The sequence below is a fragment of the Akebia trifoliata genome, chromosome 3, assembly GCF_017979445.1.
Source record: "Akebia trifoliata isolate Shusen 1 chromosome 3, ASM1797944v1, whole genome shotgun sequence".
Taxonomy (NCBI): Eukaryota; Viridiplantae; Streptophyta; class Magnoliopsida; order Ranunculales; family Lardizabalaceae; genus Akebia; species Akebia trifoliata.
In genome coordinates, this window is record NC_141377.1 from 12,979,120 (window position 1) to 12,988,363 (window position 9,244).

Below are 9,244 nucleotides of genomic sequence, written 5' to 3' on the forward strand. Positions count from 1 at the left end.
AAGACAGTAGCAGGTTCAGCATCAGAATGGTTAAAGGGTAGTTTCAGTATAGAACTTACTTTTTTGTTGATGTAGCAACTTTGAAGGGTAAACTGCCAATTTTAAAGAGGGGTAGCGTTCAAGGGCAAACTTTTTAGCAAACTTTTTGGTAAAACATTTTTCAAAACATGGGTTAGAGACTTTGGAATGGGCTGATTTTTGGTGAGGATGATCTCTACAGTGAGTTGATCATCCTCAACAAAAATCAGCCCATTCCAAAACTTCTAACCCATGTTTACCAGTTGAAAAATCGTGGACCGTCCATTTTTTGTAAACTGTTTTTGATGGGGTTAGAAGTTTTGGAATGGGCTGATTTTTGGTGATGATGATCTCCTCACCATAGAGTTCATCCTCACCAAAAATCAGCCCATTCCAAAACCTCTAACTCATGTTTTGAAAAATGTTTTGCCAAAAAGTTTGCTAAAAAGTTGGCCATTGAACGCCCCCCTTTTAAAGAGATCAAGCCCAAACTCCTAACTTGTGAAAGTTAGGAGTCTAAATCCCTAAAAACCCCATACATATAGGGAAAAGGCTGCAAAGATCAAGGGACCATGTAGAGTATGGACCTAGGTCCTCATTCGGGCCACGTGGACTATCCCATTGGTCTAATTGACAACTTAGCCTCTTGTTTGTAGTCTAGATTGGGTTTATAAAAAAAATCCCAAAAAAAGGTTTTTTTTGGAGCAAGATCTTAAGTTTAAAAATGTACGGCTATTAAAATCCTAGATTTAAAATTTAAATTCAATGGTAAGAAAATCTCTTTTCTCAATTCTAGTTTTTTGAGAGTTTATAAAATTTCATACTCCATATGCATGTGGCATCTGATGGTGTATTTGGGGTGCTACATTGACATGTGGTCCATAGAGATAAATGGTCATTCAGTCTATATAACCGGATCTCAAATATATATATACATGGGTCCCGTTCGACAACCAACATCAAGGGGTCAATACTTTGTCTTTTATGGCTTAAAAGTTTTTGAATAAGCTGATTTTTTTTTAGTATGATCTTTACAATGAGGAGATCATTCTCACAAAAAATTAGCCCAATCCATAATGTCTAACCCCATCAAAAGGTGTTTACAAATTAACGGTAAAATTCGACAATCCACAGTTTGTCAACTTGTAAACCACTTTTGATGGGATTCGAACTTTCGGAATGGGACAAAACATTGGCTGGAGAACGCTACCTCTCTCTCTCTCTCTCTCTCACTTTCTATATATATATATGGGAACAGATCAAGGGACATATGTAAAAACAATGTAACATTAATAAATTTTCAAAATATGGGTTAGAAGTTTCGGATTGAGTTGATTTTTTGTGAGGATGATCTCTATGATGGGAAGATCATCCAAAAAGAAAAAAAAATCAGTTTAATCTGAAACTTCTAACCCTATTAAAAGTGATTTAGAATGTGGACCATTGGTTTTTTGCCAATACTTGTAAATCACTTTTGATGGATTTAGAAGTTTTAGATTAAGCTGATTTTTTGTGAGGATGATTTTCTCATCATAGCGACCATCCTCGCAAAAAAGCAGCTCAATCCAAAACCTCTAACCCATATTTTGAAAAACCATTGTTTTTACATATGTCTGAATTGCTCCCTATATATATGGGGAGCGTTTGAAGGCCCTAAAGAGAGCCAAACATTTTTCAAAATAGGGGTTAGCAGTTGTGGAATGAGCTGATTTTTTGTGAGGATTATTTCTATTGTGAAGAGATCATCCTCATAAAAAATCAGCTCATTCCAAAATTTCTAAAACTAGTTTACAAGTTGAAGAATTGTGGATCGTTCGATTTTGTAAACCAGTTTTGATGGGGTTAAAGTTTCAGAATGAGCTGATTTTTGGTGATGATGATTTTCTCATCATAGAGATCATCCTCACAAAAATTCAACCCATTCTGAAACCTCTAACCTATACATTGAAAAATGTTTGGCTCTCTTTAGGGCTTCTAAACGTCACCCATATATATATATACCCAGGTATCCTTGTAGACAATGGACCAGGCCCATATATGGGCTTTGCTTAGTCCATAGACCATAGACCATTCTTGTCCAAGGACTAGTCTCAGGAAATGTACAACACCCGCACATTACATGCACTAGGTAAGTGAGGGTGCGCTTTTGCAGGTGGCCCCTGAGGAATTAATACTCATATTGGGTATCGAACTCACGACCTGCAGGCATTAATCGCTTATCGATTTGAAATTGCCATTGAGCCAACCTCTCAAGGTTATATATATACTAGCGGATGCATGTGCATTTGTTCCTTACACTTTTGAATATTCTTTACTTGTTGAATGGATTTTCCACATTTTTAGGAGTGCGATTTTGGAGATGCATGGACTCTGTTGTTGGTGGATTTCATGGGACGATATGTTTACTAAAAAAGTAAAATGTTCAAACTAAGTTAAATCTTTTAATGCCTTTTAGTTATGAGAAATACTTTCCTTACCAAATTAATAAGGGTCCATGTGGATACAGGAGTCAGAAGTAATTAGAACATAAGTATTCTAGAAGTATTTTTTAAAGTACTGTCTGGAGTAGTTCTGACAAATTTGTGTTTAGATGTAGGTTTTGAGAAGTACTTCTGACAAAGTTTTGTGTTTTAATGAGTTGACGAGGGATATATCTAGTAAAATGTAAAATCTCGCGAAGGTATAACTAGAACCGCAATTTATATTTGACGGACAAAATTGCTCTGTGTAAAAATAGTTTTGAGAAGTACTGGTCTCGGTACTTCTTTCAGAAATACTATTTGTACTCTTTTGCGGAATTACTTCTCCAAGTGTTTATGTATCCAAACGTTTGATATAGTGCTTTTGGCTTCTTGCAAGAGCCAAAAGCACTTGATGAAGTCAATCCAAATAGGCCCTACGATTTCAAACGTTATTAAGGATGTTATGCTCAAATGTGTTACCAAATTGGAAATCCAAAATCATAGCCATGTAGGTCTCATTGGAAACTCAGATCCAAAAAAGAAAATTCAAAAAACTAATCTTTTGTAGACTTGATCCATTAACAAAAATTACATAATATACCCAAAAACAGATTTGGGCCTACATCCAAGCATATGGAGTCATTAACCTCTCAGCTTTAATTAAAAAACATAAGATGTGAGAAGTTCAGATATTTAAATATGGAAAATATTCTTTTAGTAAGAATATGCACTATCTAAAAATTCTCGTTTATGGAAGAAAATTAGATATTTAAATATATAAAATATCCTTTAAATGAGGAAAGAATACCAAAGTTAACACGGAAGTATTGTTCAAATTGGAATATCAAAATATCCTGATAATGAAAAACATGATCAAATGTCGATTGGTGTGTCTATTTCTACCTTTTGTATCTTGTCACAATTCATCCTGTATCAGATCTGTGTATCATCCTGATAAATCAATCTATTGTTGAATAATTTCAAAATAAAATAAGTTTTTTGGTTTGTTTTTCTTAAGTTAGATTTTTGAGGTTTTTGTGTATATAACTTTTAGTTTCACATTCACAAGTAAGAAAATTGTGTACCTTATAAGTAATAGTCAACATAGTTGATTGTATTTGTGTCATACCTTTAAGGCTTTGATCCAGTGCTTCGAGGTGGTGCTTTGCACGCGCACGTGTAAGTGCGAAAGGACGATTGGGCGTTTAGGGCGCATTGGACACTTTGAGGCGCACTTTGCACTTTGCACGTACGCATCGTTACGAAGAGCTGAGGAGCTTTAAAGTTTCCGGGATATGAAACCATCCAATGGTTGTGGTTGAACGTCATGTATGATGGATTGGGTGCGATCAGCACCGCACAATCAAATTAGTATCCGATCGGAAATCGATCAGCTACGATGGATCGAAATAATACCGGATCGAGAACGATTCGATGCGTTGGATCAAGTTAGTACCCGATCAGAATCGATCAGGTGTGTTGGTTCATGATTGGTATCCGATCAGGAATGATCGGATCTGTTAGATCAAATGACAACTGATCGAACGCGATTAGAACCACTAGATCAAACATATTCTACTAAAAGATGTTGGTTAAAAGGCATGAGACACATACCTTCGATAGAATGCAATCTAGATCGTTAGATCTCAGATCAGATACAATCTAACGGTTATTAATCCAAGAGACATTAAATCACGACTCTTGGTCAATAGACACAAAAATGGTTATAAAAAACCAACCAGAATCTTGATTTCTTCACTGAAAATTTCTGTATTCTCATCTCTCTAAGCTTAAAATCTAGGTATCATATTTCTTTTTTTTTTTTCGAATGTTCTAGACTAAATCGGATCGTATATAATCTGATTTAGTAAATTAAGTGTAAGGTTTCTTTGTATCCTGAAGGCATTTGTTCATTGATCTCTTGTGTACTTTGTTTCAACCAGTAGGAGAGAATATTTATCTAAAAGACATTGAATCAGATTTGATCCTAGAAGTTTTTTTCTTCCTTCATCGAATTTCTCCCGTTATTTTCCAACATCTATAATAAAGATATTTCACCATTTGCATCAATCTGGTTGTATCTTATCCACACACTGATTTACCATGAGAAGATTTCACCTTGCGCATGAGATCTGCTTCAATCTCCTCCAGATTTCATCTTTTACATCAGATCTGCTAGTATCTCTTCCATCCACATATCGATCATGAAGATATCTCATCTTTTCAATTAATGCTATTGCTATATGATGGATACATAGGTATGTCATCACTGAAAACATAGCTATCTCATCGATAATTTATTAAAAATAAGGGTATAATTGAATTACTCTTAAATATTTTTATATTTAAAAAAAAAATTTGAAGAAAAAAGAGAATGAAAAGTTGTAAAGAAAAAAGTAGATAGAATCATTAAAAGAAACAAAAGTACATAACTAACACTTGAAAAAGAAATTAAAATAAACAAAACAGATATGTATGACTCGATTCTCTATGATTAAGGATGTTGTTAAGTAGAGAATTTGTGGGTTTAACCAGGGAGGTTACAAGGCGTCTTTAAAGCCATTTTTGGTGGAGGAGTCAGAAGGTATTCCTCTCCTCAGGTATGGAGGGAGCGTCGGATTTAGGTTGAGGTCATTTTGCAACCTTTGGTTTATGTTTTGCCAGGAAAAAGATGAAGAATAACAAATCTGAGAAAAGTATCGACGTGTGTGAGAGTGAGAGAACTACCTTTGAAGATCTATTCTCAAGTATTTAAAGGAAGTTGCAAGTAGTTTAGATGGTTTCAAGAAGTTTTAGTGGGAACTGATCCCAACCATAGGATCGGTGTTAACCCCATCTCACATCGGTAAATATGTTTATATGGGGGAATAAAAATGTGTTTTATATGATAGATATTGGGTCTCATTCAACTAACGACATTAGGGGGACAACATTTGCCCTATATGGGTAAGAGAGCTGTTTTTATTTATTTATTTATTTATTTTTGTGAGGATGATCTCTATGTTGACGAGATCATCCTCACAAAAATGAATTCAATCAGAAACTTCTAGCCCCATAAAAAATGATTTAGAATTGTGGATTGTCGACTTTTTATTGTTCATTTATAAATCACTTTTGATGGGGTTAGAAGTTTTCAGATTAGACTGATTTTTTAGTCATACAAGATAATTTTTTTCTTCCAACATTGTCTCCCTATCGTTGTATGCAGAATGCCACCCATATATATATATATATGGTCCCTACTCTTTAAATACAAAATCCAATGGTTGAGATTTATCCTCAGGATAAATATCTACAAATTTTGTATTATTAAAATACTCATAAATCTCAACCATTGGATTTTGTGTTTAAAGGGTTGGGATTATGTGTATTTTTGATAAGTCATTCTTAGGAATCAATGGATCCGAACCCTTATATATATATATTGCAATCGCCCATTGTAATTACGGACTTATTCTATTAAAAATCCCCTCACATAACATCCCTAATGTATATCGATCAGAAACTGTGAGTTACAGAACTGAAATCGAAGCTCTCATCCCCTCTCTCTCTCAAAACCAAGTTCTAGTTCGAACTCTCTCTCTTTCAAGTTTTAGCTCGAACGACCGTCAGATCGAGTCGTCTTTTATACTATCTCTGGCCATCGTTGTCTCTCTCTCTACCAAGTTACAGGCGTCTGTTCGACCCTCGTCTTCTTCACACACTCTCAGGTTCATGATATTCACCAATGGAGGAAAACGATTGGGTTTTTTTTTATTTTTATTTGTTGATTGTAGTTGTTGAAATTCTTATCAACTTGTATTAAAGCAATTAGGGGTGCAACTTAATTTGGTTCAAACCGAGAACCGAATCAAACCGTGAAATTTGGATTGGTTTGGTTCGGTTTAGATTAGTATCGGTTCGGTTTCGGGTTTAGAAAATAAAAAACCGATGAATTCGGTTCGGTTCTCGGTTCAGGTAATATAAAAAATCGAATCAAATCGAAAATCGAATTATTATTAATTTAAAATAAAATATTTAATTTTTAATTTTTATAAAAACCAACCTAAACCTCATCTATCTCGTCTCTCTCTCTCGTCTCTCTCGCTCGTCTCTGTGAAATGCGACTTGCTGCCAGCGGTTGCCACCGACTGTTAGCCTGCCATCGGCTAATCAATCTTTTTCTCTCTCTCTCTCTCTCGTCGTCTTTCTCGCTCGTCTCTGCGACCTGTCGCCAGCAGTTGCTAGAGGCTGCAAGCCTGCCACCGACCGACCGATTAGTCTTTCTCTCTCTCTACGGCTGCAGCTGCAATTTACGATCAAAGTGTAAATCTCTTAGCAACCCATGGAATCGAACCGAACCAAACCGAATAAAGGTCGGTTTGGGTTGGTTCGGTTCTAGAACAATTCGATTCGGTTCTGGTTCTCATGTGATGGAACCGATCTTGATCGGTTCGGTTATGATTTTGCTCTAATATGAACCAACCCGAACCAAGTTGCACCCCTAGAAGCAACCACTTTCACCACCATTAACGTGTTGATATTTGTATATGCACATTGAAAATTTTGAGGTTCGTTTTTTTCCTTCATTTTCAATTTGGCTAGGGTTTCAATTTATACATGACCTATTGATTTTAGGTCAAAATCGATGTGAATTATGTGATACTTGATGTTGATCGTGATCAACTGTAGTCAATTGCTTTTATTCTAACTATAATTTGAACACAATTAGGTTATTTAAATAGATCTTGTTCTTTTTAAATGGGGAAATGAGGGTTTGAGAGAGAGGTTCTGTAATCTAATTTGAACACAATTAGGTTACACAATTCTAACTGTAATTTGAACACAATTAGGTTATTTAAACGATCTTGCTCTTTCACTTCTCTAGAATATTTCTAGGTTCTCGAGGTTAACCAATAGATGCCCTCTTTTGGTCTTTTTTGGGGTATCTTCAGGATTTATTCTAGTGATTTCCCGAGGATGGTCATCGTGAATGATGCTACTATTCTTTTATCTAAAAGGTGATATACAAATGTAGAACTAGAAAATGTAGAATACAATTGTAGAATTAGAAACTAAGAATAGATTGATACCTTTTCTACTAACTCTTTGATCATAATAATGTTGATCTTAAGAATGAGTAAGTGCCCTTATTACCTTTTCTATTTTTGTTGATGTTTTTCCCCCATATATCTATCTTACTGGCTCAAGGAATGGGGTGGTGCTCCCTCCCTATTATCAATCAAAGACCCACAAATCGAAATCAAGGGTATGTCAAGTTCAAGATGAGGGTTGGAATCTATAATCTTCACCAAAACTTGAGGGCGTACAAAATAACACATTCATTTTATGTAGAGTAATGATTTCTGCCCCCCCCACATGGTATACTCAAAATACTCTCTTGATGTGGCATGTGCTAGAACCATATATATATTTTTTAATATTATCGGATACACAACTACACATGTATTATCATTTACGCTCAACTTGGATTTTGCTCGACTTTGTTTAGTTAAGTTTCAATTTTATTTGTTTGATTAGTTATTTATTTGAAATATTCTATTTTTACAGGTATGTAGGATGACAAAGTTTTATGTCGTTTTTATTGGACGTAGACCTGAAATTTACACAACATGGGAAGAATGTCATGAGTATACAAATAGATATAAGGGTAATTGTTTTAAAGCGTTTGGGACATTTGAAAAAGTCGAGAGGCATTTATTGACTTACAATCAACTTCACCATGGAAACCCAACACAATTCCTTGAAGAAAGTCAAGGGCAAGAGAAGAAGTTACAAATTCTTGAAAAAAGTCAAGGGCCAACAAAGAGATCGCATAACTACGAATGTCCGTTGTTTTACATAATTTTTCTTTTTACTGTATTTATGGTTGTGTTAATGATGTATAAATTTATCGAAAAGAAGTTTATTTGTTGCTAATTATATTTAAAATACTAAGTGTGGTTGATAACAATTAACAATACAAACTGTCTAAGACCCCTTTCTCCAATCAAAATCCTCAATCCCACGTTGAACTATTTCTTACTTGTTTCAGTCTACTTGACCTTATTTACGAACTAATTGGGTATTTTCCTTTTAACATATATTCACCCCTTTGACCGTGATTTGAAAACCCTTGATTTTTGTTATATGCATTTCTTTCCAAAAATAACACTTGATTTTTTTTTTTTTTGGATAGGAAACAACTGTAAATTATTTGCCAAAGTGATAATGTAAAGTTAAAAAATCATTTACTTTTATTTTATTTCTTTGATTGATGATTTAGAAAACATAAGGTGGATGGAATATTGTAATCAACCAAATCTGTGGTGAACTTTAAGTTAGCATTGGAACCCAGAAGTTGTAGATGGGGAGGCTTATGATTAAAAATAATTAATCGTTCATGATCAGCATGGCAACGTGAAGATAAGATTCATGTGAGTAAACACTAAAGACAAAATCTCATGCCTTGTTTAAAACTTAACTAAGATACACGTATAGAAAACTCATAATTTTCGTAAGTTATAGCACACGAAATAAGTAATAGAAATATATTCTCACAATGGAAATACTTGACATGACGTATTATGTTATGATGAGAGTTGTAGTGGGTAAAATAATTTTTTAATCTCAAGAACTCAGTTATGATTTTCTTCTACAAGAGAAGAGAAAATACACAAGTCCGATCAAACATCACATATCTCGCATTCATCCGACTCCGATGAATCAGAAATGGGGAAGAGGGTGCAGATCCCAACCATATGCCCATTAAGGCACACATAAAA